At 50.5% G+C, this 11,913-nt stretch overlaps 1 long non-coding RNA gene across 1 annotated transcript; it reads left to right on the top strand.

Annotated features, from left to right (window-relative positions):
- On the top strand, nucleotides 1-10,283 carry LOC142864144 (uncharacterized). Its single transcript, XR_012914729.1, has 3 exons — nucleotides 1-256; nucleotides 7,652-7,737; nucleotides 9,805-10,283. It is a non-coding gene; the product is annotated as an uncharacterized LOC142864144 (long non-coding RNA).
- Nucleotides 10,284-11,913: the final 1,630 nt, after the last annotated feature.

The raw sequence follows: 11,913 nt of genomic DNA, 5'->3' as shown, positions 1-11,913 counted from the left end.
TGTTCACTTCCTGTGACTGCAGAGAACCGAGCTCTGGCCACCGCCCCGCGGACGTGCGACGCGGGGCACCGCTTAGCAAAGCCCCAGCGCCCCCGCGGCTCCACAGCTTCACTGCCCTGGCGAAGGGGCGGCGGGGGCGGGCAGCGGCCTGTCCTGGTCGCCGTGTGACCCTGAGACTCGGAACCTAGTGTCGGGGAGGTTGCATTCAGAGACCTGCGTGTCTTCCGGAAGCATCTGTCCATTCCCAGCGCTCCGAGTGAGTTCTCATGGCACCTGCCTCGACCACTGTCCTCCTCCCTCCCACCTATTTCTGTCTTGGCTTCTTTCCCGTCCCTGCCGCTCCTCCGTTTCTCCCTGTTCCGGCCCCAGGGCGGCTCTGCCTGCGGAGGGCCCCGTCCCCCGACGGCTCCGGCCCGGCCTCCCGGCCTCCCGGCCTCCCGGCCTCCCGGCCTCCGCCCTCGCCCGCGGCCCCCGGGAAAGGCCCGCGCGCAGGTGGCGCGGCCGCTTTCATCCCGGCCCAGGTGGCCGCGATCCAGGGCGGGATTTGCGCGGCCCTGACCCTGAGCCGTCAGGAAGGGACAGCCTGATTAATGGGGTGGGCGGGCCGCGGTCGCAATCGTTTGTTTGATGTGACAGCCTGATGGGCGTTGATTTACTTACAGACTGATGGGCTTTTAATTGAGCACCTCCAAACCAGTCACTTCAAAGGCAGGGAGCTGACAAGGGCCCCTCGCGCGGAGGGTGCGGGTGACTGACAGGCCCCGCCGCCGCCGCTGCGCCGGGATTGGCGCGCCCGCCCGCCTCGGCCAGCAGCTCGCTCCGCCGCGGGACCGGCCTTTGTCTGCTGCCCAGGCCGGCAGGCCCGGCTCCCGGAGGGGAGGAAGTGAGCGCGGGGGGCCCCGAGACTGGGCCGCCGAGGGGACCCCGGGAGGCGGGGGAGACGCGCCCCGACGTGCAGACCTCCCCGCCGCCCCCTCCCGTGGGCCCGCGCGCTCCTCCTCCTCCTCCTCCTTTACCTTCCCACTCTCAGCCTTCTTCCTCCTCCTCCTCCTCTCCTCCTCCTCCTCCCCTCCTCCTCCTCCTCCTCCCCTCCTCCTCCTCCTCTCCTCCTCCTCCTCCCCTCCTCCTCCTCCTCCTCCCCTCCTCCTCCTCCTCTCCTCCTCCTCCTTTACCTTCCCACTCTCAGCCTTCTTCCTCCTCCTCCCCTCCTCCTCCTCCTCCTCCTCTCCTCCTCCTTTACCTTCCCACTCTCAGCCTTCTTCCTCCTCCTCCTCTCCTCCTCCTCCCCCTCCTCCTCCTTTACCTTCCCATTCTCAGACTTCTTCCTCCTCCTCCTCCTCTCCTCCTCCTCTCCTCCTCCTCCTCCCCTCCTCCTCCTCCCCTCCTCCTTCTCCTCCTCCTTCTCTTCCTCCTTCTCCTCCTCCTCCTCTCCTCCTCTTCCTCCATCTCCTTCTCCTCCTCCTCCTCTTCCTCCTCCTCCTCCTCTCCTCCTCCTCCTCCTCTCCTCCTCCTCCTCCTCCTCCTCCTCCTCCTCCTCCTCCTCTCCTCCTCCTCTCCTCCTCCTCCTTCTCCTCCTCCTCCTCTCCTCCTCCTCCTTCTCCTCCTCCTCCTCTCCTCCTCCTCCTCCTCCTCCTCCTCCTTCTCCTCCTCCTCCTCTCCTCCTCCTCCTTCTCCTCCTCCTCCTCTCCTCCTCCTCCTTCTCCTCCTCCTCCTCTCCTCCTCTTCCTCCATCTCCTTCTCCTCCTTCTCCTCTTCCTCCTCTTCCTCCTCCTCTCCTCCTCCAGCTTTACCTTCCCTCTCTCAGGCTTCTTCCATCTCCCCCTCTCTCTCCTCCCACGTCCTCCTTTCCTCTCCCAGGAAAGGCCAGAGACAGCGGCGGAGTCCCTCCTGGTGTCCCCGGAGCACCAGGGCGCCTTGGACCTGCAGGCCAGGCCTCCTCCTGGTGGCCCGCTCCGTCCTGCTGGCCACACCGAAAGGAACCTCCCTGCCTACGGCCAGGGACTCGGGTTCACTGGCGTTTCTGCCCCGTTCCTGTTTGGTCTAGAAGATGCTTCCGTAATACAGGCTTTCTCCTGTTTGAAATTGCAGACAGTGCCCTTTATCAGGGAGGGTCTGCCACTGCGGATTTGGTTGGGTCCGAGTCCTGATTTATTGGCCGCCAAACTTCCCTTATTCGTGGAAAAAGACACGTGGACAGCTCATTGCAGTGTCACTCCTTCCCTAGGCTAGGAGCCTGTCCCATGGTCCCCATCCGCAGGGTAGAGTCCCCGAACTCTGGAGGAGGGCCTCTCTAGAGCGGCCCCCAAACTTCCTCACTTTGTCACCGAAGTGGGGAGCATTTCAGTCTAAGTCAGGCCCCTTTAGTGACTGCCTGAGCCTGGGCGAGTTCTGTTTCCTGCCTGTTCCTCTTTTATGCCCTGTAGTAACTTGCCCAAGCACACACACAGCCAGTACCTGGCTAGGAACACCACGGTAATAGCTCACATTTGCATGGCATTATTTCATTTGGAAGGTACTTTCACATGTATTATTTTAATTGACCGTTCAACAACTGTGTGAGGTAAGTGTTCTGTTGTTACGCCCATTAGACAGATGGTAAAATTAAGGCTCACAGGATAATGTGCTCCCAAGAGGCAAAACTGGGTCTCAAACTCAGGGATTCTCCCTCCAACTCATTCCCACTGCTTTTTCCACCACCCCTCACTACATCGCAAAAACCATCATCTTGTTCCTTTGGAAGCTGCATTTTTTTTATTTTTTTTATTTATTTATTTTTACTCCAAACAAGTGGTTTGTTCCTGTTTCCCTTCCTCTTTTCCCCTTTTTTAGGTCCTTGCCTGACTTACCACCCTCCTGGCTGGGGTGTCCAAGGTCAGAGCCTGCAGCCCTAACCTGGGCGGCTAGACTTCTCTCCCTTTGCCTCTGTGGCGAGAGTCACTTCCAAATCCTGTCTGACAGCACGATGCCCCCTCAGAAGCTGCTGCCCCAGCTTTCCTCTGCCACCCATGTAAGCAATGGCCACAGGTAGGCACCTGTGCTATTGGTCCACTAAAGTTGCTATCACTTGGGGACCCACCGGCCAGACTCCTCCCTGAGCCAAGAAAACATGCACCTCTCCTGATCCGCCAGAGGGTATTTTCTGCTACAGGGCTAAGCCCTGGGGCTGAGGCTTGAGAAAAATTAATCATCTCTCCCTCCTCTGCCTCTGTGCCTTGCATGGCATAGCATTTCCACTGACCCACTTACTGACCTGAGATATTATGACTTGTTTACATGTGGGTGTTCACACTGGAGTCCAGTCCTTTAGGGCGAGTGCATATCCTTTTATCTTACACCCCCAGAACCCAGAAGTGAAAGCTTTGCTAAAGTGTTTGCCGCTGAAATTTCTGTTGAAAGGCAGCAGAGTCTAATGGTAGAGTCTAAATAAGCCTAGGATCGCATCCCAGCTCCACTGCTTGCCCACGATAGCCCAGAGACGAGTCATTTAACATTTCTATGCCTCAGTCTCCTCATCTGTAAAATGGAACGAAAATGGTGCCTACCTTATAAAATATTGGGAAGCTGTAATGAGTTAATAACACATTTCATCTAATCCACAATGCGCTGTTATTTTAGAAGAAAGAAAGAAAAAATGCTGCTAAATAATGTGACAATGACTTTTTAAATCAGTGTCAGAGATGTCAAAAATGTGGGGAAGATTCACCTTAGACTTGAATTAAAGGTGTCTCTGTGAAACACTTGGAACAGCAGCGGGCACACGGTGAGACCTACTGTCATCCTTGCATTCTCGCAAGAGCCCGACGATGAGTGAGTTCACCCTCATTTTGCAGACGAGGAAACAGAAACTCAGGGAGATGCAGTAGCTTGAGTGAGCCCACAGAGCCAGTGAGTCCTCGGCAGGCATTTAAACCTGCCTTTGAGGTGCAATAATCTATAGTTATTGCAATAGCTGGCAGCCGCCCACCAAGCTACCAGGGAGTTGGGAAGCTGGGTTTTGTTCTCAATTGCATTAGCTTTCCTTAATCTGAGTTTTTTTTTTTTTTCCCCCTCTGGTATAATTACTCTCCTTCTTCCTCCCCCTCCTCCTTTGTACTTGGCTCTGATCTTTTTACTTTGCTGTTAATGGCTTCGGGTTTTACTGTATCTGCGTTTTGAATGGTAAGCAACCTCAAATCTTTTATGGCGGTAGGAAGGGTATAAATAAATATAAAGGCAAAAAATTGGCTTTTAAAGATGACATATAGCGAGAAAAAAAGGAGAGAGAACAGGCCGCAATCACGGTGCAGACATGCAGGCTCCACGCTGCCCAGCACGCGCTCCCCCCACCCCGCCCCCCTGCAACACCCGCTCCCCGGCCCCCTCCACCCCTCCACAGAGAACCTCTGACGCTAAGTGCCCTGATAAAAGTGCAGGAAGTGCCACTTGCCCCTCAAGCTGGTCTTCCACCACACCAGACCCTTTCCCATGACCCCCTGAGACGCTATGGGGCGGAGGGGAATTTGGGAGTGGGGAGTCTGGGGGGCAGACAGTTAACTCTTCTAGAACCTTCTCTGGCTCTACTTGGCACCCCCCCCCCAAAAAAAGAAGCATCTACTTATTTCCAGCTCACTGTTGCAATGAGTCTGAGGCGAGGGAGGGAATCCTGTTGGCTCCAAATGGAACCCATGTGAAAGGTATTGTCACCTTTTTGACATCAGAAAGGAAGTCTCCAGAACAGACTTTACTTGGGATTTTGTAGCCGTCTCCCCGCTGCTCTAGTGGTGTTCTTGGCTGTCACAGGCCACAGAAAGATGCCACTCTGCGGCGTCACTCCCCCTCCGTGACGAGCTTCAGTACCCTTCCACTTCCACCAGGCTTGCCCTGTTCGTGCTGGGGGACGATGACTGAAATATGGCGCGGTCCTGCTGAGTTTTTCCTCCCAGGTAGGGAGGCCATGGGCCGGCTAGAGGGTTGCATTCGAGACTTTGCCTGGGTCGGTCAGGTTGAGATCAGGGATGACTAGGGTTCAGGAAGCGTTTCCAGAAATCCTCTCTCTCGACCCTGCCACGCGGTCTGAAACCTGCTGAGTGAGCGGCTGGGTAAGGAAGAAGGCTTATAAAGGGCAGTTGCTTCCAGGAGTCTTGCCACAGCAAGGAGGGAGGGCGTGCCGCCCCTCCGGCCCCCCTGGAAGGGAGCCTCCTGTTCTTCCAGTCCTGCATAAAACTGCACTCTAGGCTCAGATCCATCAGAAAGATCTATCGGGCAAAGGGGGCGAGAGATGAAAATGGGTGTTCAGCTCTCCGTTCACCTGCATGTAGTTCATCTCTTAAGGCTTCCAAGAAAGCAGCCGCACTCCAAATCCCTTCCGATGCCGTCTGCATCTGAGCCTCCTGTGAGATAATCCTCTTAATGGAATATTTAAGAAATCGGATATAAATCACCACCTTTTATCTCACGTGCAGGTTCATATACCATAGGACGCCTTGTGTATAAGTCTGTCTACATACAGATGGCTGCAGGTGCCTTTTTGACTGGATGTTGCCATGTTTTTAGGCCTGATACGTTTTTCAATATCGAAATCTATTTTTTTCTTTTTCTGGAGATATGGGTGCAAAAATATAAATTTTAGAGATCAGAGCCCAGAAAATAGATGTACCTAGAGACGTTTCAACACATATCCCTCTGGAAACCTTTTCTTTTTTTTTTTTGTCATTTGCAACCCATGAAAACGCCTATTGTTATGACACACTCATAAATAACTTGATTTTGGCATATGCTTTCATACCAAACAGAAAATGAATAAATTAAATTTGATTTACAACCTTTTTCATTTTTATTAGCACTGTTCTGAAGAGTTTATGTAAGGGACCTGCCAGAGCAGTTATGCCAAATGTTTTAAAGCATTGGTATTGATATTATATAAATTAAGGTGTTTTAATTTGCATTCTTTAATTAACTAAATACTGGCAGAAAAATAAAACACAAGGGCAGCCCTGACTTATTGCCTCTATTAAACTGCTGACATCTCCAAAAAGATGCTGTGTGTAATCCAATTCACGCAGGGGGTGGGCGGGGGAAATTAACACTCTTATTTGGCAAAACATATTGGGGTTTAAGAAACCAATATCCTGCTTTGCTTGCAAAGCAGTAAGGGGGGGGTGTATTCTTAAGAAGGTCTGATTCCCCATTCCCAAGGAAGAAGTTGACCAAATGCTTTAACTCTATCCTGCCCAGGCTCCTGGACACGGGGCCCTGGAGACCTAAGCTGGAGGTCGTTGCCACCCAGGGCTGAATCCTGCCAATCTGGAAAGAGATGGGCTGGTTGAATTAATCAAGCAGATCCCCATGTCAGCACGATCATACTCTAGACCAAGGAGAGGATTCATCGAAAACCCTTCCCTGGACCTGGCTGCTTCTGGTTCCTCCTCTCCGTCACCCCTGGGCCTCCAAACCATGAAAAAAAAAAAAAAAAGGTTTCTTAAAAAACGTGCCCCTTTCCAAACCCTGGGTCCTATCACCACCTCTAGAGACTTTTATTTTTCTTTTTTGGAAACAAGGTCTCACTCTGTCACCTGGGCTGGAGTGCAATGGCCCATTCACAGCTCACTGCAACCTCCAACTCCTCAGTCCTCAACCCAAGCCATCCTCCTGCCTCAGCCTCTTGAGTCGCTGGGACTACCGGAGCGTGCCACCACGCTCGGCTAATTTTCAATTTTTTTGTAGAGCTGGGGTCTTGCTATGTTGCCCAGGTTGGTCTCAAACTTCTGGCCTCCAGAGATCCTCTTCCTGCCTTGCCCTCCCAAACTGTGGGGTTACAGGCACTCGGGGCCCAGAAACTTCTTTTTAGTTCACCATCGCAGAGGAGACAGCAGCCTCTTTCCAGACGAAGTGCGTTCTTTCTTTTCTCTACTTGCCTTCATTTGTCCTTGGTTTTTGCTCGCTGTTTTTCCTGTCCTGTGGGAGCAGAGTCAACTCTGGTAAGTTTTCATCTTCCTTAATTTTCCCTCCAGACTTCTGGGGAGGAGCAGCTATCAGGAGATTCCAATTTCCGGTTGTTGAGATTTCTCTTCGAGCGCTGAGTTTTGCTTCCCTGGACCCAGAGCTCTCCGCCATCCACCCGTAGGACAGCCTTTGCTGTTCCCCTGCCACTCTGCGGGCGCCTCTTGCGTTCTTAGCCACGTCCGGGAAGTATCTCGTCAGGGGCAGGGATTGACCAGAGACGTCACACAGGTGACAGGGTAACGTGGGGCTGGGCACAGAGCTCGCCGCCCCTGGCACCCACAGCCCTCCTCACTGTCACTTGTCGTTGCCCCTTGGGAGACAGCCCCCCATGAGACGTGGTTCAAAGGGTCCGGCCAAGCCCGATCGTCCGGGGTCTCTGAGTCCTGTCATTACCCAATATCCCCACCCCCAGCTTTCTCCCCGGACGGACCATTTTCTTTATTTGCTCAGGGAAGAAAGGACTCGTTCCAACTTTTAATAAGGAAAACACTGTTCTCCCCTTGCCAGCTTCCTATCCCCTTCCCTGCCTCAAAAAAATAAAAATAAAAATAAAAAAATCTCACTTTCTTGTCGTCTCCCATCTTGCAGCTCTGTCAGTTGTTTTAAAACAACTGTTTTAAAACATGTCTCCTGTCATAAATAAAGTCGTCATTATGCCTCTTGACTGCAGTGGTGAAAAATTCACTCAGCTTCGAGAGAGGACAGAGACCCGGGGGAGCCGGTTCGGGCCGGACGTGGGATGAGAAGAAACACAAGGTAAAGGGACACGTTCTGCTCGTGGTTTTTGCCTCCTGGAGCTTTTCTGGTTCTGGTTGTTTGGGGGATTTTTGTTGCGGTTTTTGTTTTTTGGTTTTTTTTTTAAATGATTTGTACATTGGTTTATTTTTATTTATTTATTTATTTATTTTTTTGAGACAGAGTCTCCCCTTGTTGCCCGCAGGCTAGAGTGAGTGCCGTGGCGTCAGCCTAGCTCACAGCAACCTCAAACTCCTGGGCCCAAGGGATCCTCCTGCCTCAGCCTCCCGAGTAGCTGGGACTATAGGCATGCACCACCATGCCCGGCTGATTTTTTCTATATATATTAGTTGGCCAATTAATTTCTTTCTATTTATAGTAGAGACGGGGTCTCCTCTTGTTCAGGCTGGTTTCGAACTCCTGACCTCGAGCAATCTGCCCGCCTCGGCCTCCCAGAGTGCTAGGATTACAGGCGTGAGCCACCGCGCCCGCCCGGCCTACATTGGTTTATTTATTTAAAGAAATTAATAAGAAAAACAAAGACAGCCTGGCAGAAGGGGCTGGTGTTGAAGTTGTCAATGTCAGGCCTTGGGAGACAGAGCAGGGGTGCCCAGGACGCCAGACGAAAGTCCCTCAGCGCCTGGGGCAGGGCAGTGAGAGAGATCTGCCCAGCAGGAATTGGAATTCTTTTTTTTTTTTTTTTTTTTTTTTTTTTTTTTTGAGACAGAGTCTCACTTTGTTGCTCAGGCTAGAGTGAGTGCCGTGGCGTCAGCCTAGCTCACAGCAACCTCAAACTCCTGGGCTCAAGCGATCCTCCTGCCTCAGCCTCCCGAGTAGCTGGGACTACAGGCATGTGCCACCATGCCCGGCTAATTTTATATATATATATATCAGTTGGCCAATTAATTTCTTTCTATTTATAGTAGAGACGGGGTCTCGCTCTTGCTCAGGCTGGTTTTGAACTCCTGACCTTGAGCAATCCGCCCGCCTCGGCCTCCCAAGAGCTAGGATTACAGGCGTGAGCCACAGCACCCGGCCAGGAATTGGAATTCTTGCTAGAAGTTTCCTTTAGACATCCTGGAATTTCCATTTACCCTGAATCACAAGCCCATCAAGACTCTGGCTATTCCTGATCCTTCTTCCAAGGGTCATGGGGTCAAGGGCACTAACCAAGAGTAAGCTTTGATGCCACGGCCCAGGGAGGCCCCAGCCCAAGCTGTGAGTCCTTTTGAGGAGAAGCTGGGGGAACCAGAATGCCTGGGGAGTAGGATGCTCAGCTTCACTTTTTTGCTTTTGGGTAAATGGTTGATGAAACAGAAAATCCTTGTGGTCTCAACCTTTATTGAGACATCGTACTGATGCACCCTTTGTACCTTTGAATCTTGCAGGTGATACCTATTCAAAAAATAAATAAAAATAAGGACAGGTGGAGTATGGTGGCTTACACCTGTAATCCCAGCACTTTGGGAGGCCAAGGCTGGAGGATTGCTTGAGCCAAGGAGTTTGAAACCAGCCTGAGCAATATACCAAGACCCCATCTCTACAAAAAATTTTAAAAAGTAACCAGGTATAGTGGCATGCCTGAAGTCCCAGCTACTCAGGAGGCTGAGGCAGGAGGATCGGTTGAGCTCAGGAGTTTGAGGTTGCTGTGAGCTGTGATGATGCCACCGCACTCTAGCCAGAGTGACACAGTGAGACCCTGTCTCAAAATAAAATAAAATAAAATAAAATAAAATAAAATAAAATAAGGACAAAATAAAGATGAATTTCCTCCCTTGATGAGTACTCTACTAACAATAAGTATTTATTTCATGCTTTTATGTCTCCCGTGCTTCCCAGTTTTCATTCTGGAAATTCACAGTTAGGAATGGAGGTGAAGCTTTACTGACACCACAAAAACTATTTTATATATTGTCTTTGAAGCAATCTTTGCCTTGTTCAAGAGCATGAACCAAAAAGTGTCTAGAGTTTTGTTAACGCTCACTTACTGGAACTCCTGCTGTGTTAAAATATATATGTGTCAATATCCTGGATTCTTTCAGGCCAGATTTGACTTGTGCCTCTACTCCCTCTTCTTATCTCACTCAGTGAGCGAGAGGATGGGAAGAGGAGAAGGAGCACATGAAAAGCATGATGTTTTCTTACACCCAAAGACGGAAATGGAGCCAATTCTTCTATGGGTCTTCATAGTTCTCCAAATGAATGTGACCAGAAGGTCCCGGAGGTATTTCCCATGAACCCCCAGCTGAATTTGAAACCCAGTTCAAGGCTATCCTACCAACTTTCTTAAAGAGGGCTTGTTTTGAATGCCTGTAGCTTTTGACCCAGCAATTTCACGCCTAGGAATTTACCTTGTCATTGTGGTAGCACACACTGAGAATGAAAGACATATATATATATATATATAGTATATGTCATATATACATATTACATGTGTTATATATATTATATAGAGAGAGTGTGTGTGTGTGTTATTCACTGCAAGAGCAAAAGCTTAGAAACCATCTAATGTCTTTCAGGAAGGGCCTAAATTAACTGTGGAACATCCATGTAACAATACTATGACACTGGAAAAAATAAATAAAACACAGAAACTCAATGTGCAGTCTCCAAAATATGTTAATTTTTTAAAGAGCAGAAAAGTTTGTATACTATGTTACCATTCGTGTATGAAAGGGAGATAGAATATGCACATATGCATTTGCTAATACCTGAACAAAATATCTCTGGAAGGACAGACAAAACAAACACAGCACTGATGCACTGGGAAGGGAAATGAGATCCATGGCTGGAAAGAGGATTTTTTTTTTTTAATTCACTGTACATTCTCATTGCTTTGGAATTTGGTACCATGGGAATGCACTTCATCATTCATAAATAAATGCATTTTTCAACGAAATAAAAATAATTTAAAATCACTTTTAAAGGGGGCTTATTATGCAAATCCCCACTCTGAGTGGGGCCGCTATACTCTTGGCCTTCAGTTTGCTGGGCCCTCCCCCCACACACACCCCTGCTCCTCTGAGCAGAAGCTGGCAGAGAGCCACTGAAATAAACATGCCTCGAAATTTTTCTAACATATTGGAATTTGGTTTTATCAAATACAACTTGTGATAATCGAGCCACGGCCTGAGCAGCTCTCCCTTTTCTTTTTTTTCTTTTTTTGTTTTTGTTGTTTTTTTTTTTTGAGACAGAGTCTCACTCTGTTGCCCAGGCTAGAGTGAGTGCCGTGGCGTCAGCCTAGCTCACAGCAACCTCAAATTCCTGGGCTCAAGCGATCCTCCTGCCTCAGCCTCCCGAGTAGCTGGGACTACAGGCATGCGCCACCATGCCCGGCTAATTTTTTCTATATATATTAGTTGGCCAATTAATTTCTTTCTATTTATGGTAGAGACGGGGTCTCGCTCTTGTTCAGGCTGGTTTCGAACTCCTGACCTCAAGCAATCCACCCGCCTCGGCCTCCCAGAGCCCTTTTCTTAAACTGTGTTCTTTGAAATGAGTGTGAAGCTGCACATCCCAGCTGGTTGGGAGCCCAGCCTAGAGAGGAGCAGAGCCTGGGTGCGTTTAGAGGCTCGCTCCCCAGGGGGACATTCATGGAGACCCCATCACCTTCACTGCTGAGGACCACCGTAAGGGTGAGAGGCAGGTGTGATGCCTGCCTATACACCTGAGCTGCTCAGCCAGCCAGCCACCAGGGTCTTCTAGAAGGCCTGGGGTTCCCATCAGCTCCGTGGGTGGCAGCTCAGCACAGCAGGGGAAATGGGGGGACAGGAGGCCATTGGGGGAACATGGCCCCCTGCTACCCATTTCGGGAGCCTTTCACCCTAGTACTGCATTCCTCTTACACTAGATGAGAGAAGGTGCAGGAACACACCTAGACCGGCATCTGTGCCTAGAGAAGGCAGACACCACCATTAACCTCCGTTAACTTTGATCCAATGCACCTGAGAACAGTGGGTAACAGAACTACCGGGTACGAAGCAGGACTTAAGTTAGGGCCTCCTGACTTCCCCCACCCCAGTCTTCAAAAGAAGTGCCCAGATGCCCAAAGGAGAGGGCTGTTCTGCCGTCCAGGACTTGCAGACCAGAGAGACGAGGAGAGGGGCTGGGTCTTTACCCACCGTGGGTCTGCCTGCCAACTGGTCCATAAACAGTAACTGAATGAATCGTTGATTGAATTAACCAGGTCAACCCATT

Source organism: Microcebus murinus, chromosome 24, assembly GCF_040939455.1.
Source record: "Microcebus murinus isolate Inina chromosome 24, M.murinus_Inina_mat1.0, whole genome shotgun sequence".
In the NCBI taxonomy this organism is placed as follows: domain Eukaryota; kingdom Metazoa; phylum Chordata; class Mammalia; order Primates; family Cheirogaleidae; genus Microcebus; species Microcebus murinus.
The sequence above is the reverse complement of the archived record's forward strand: the minus strand, read 5'-3'. Positions and strand labels throughout refer to the sequence as shown.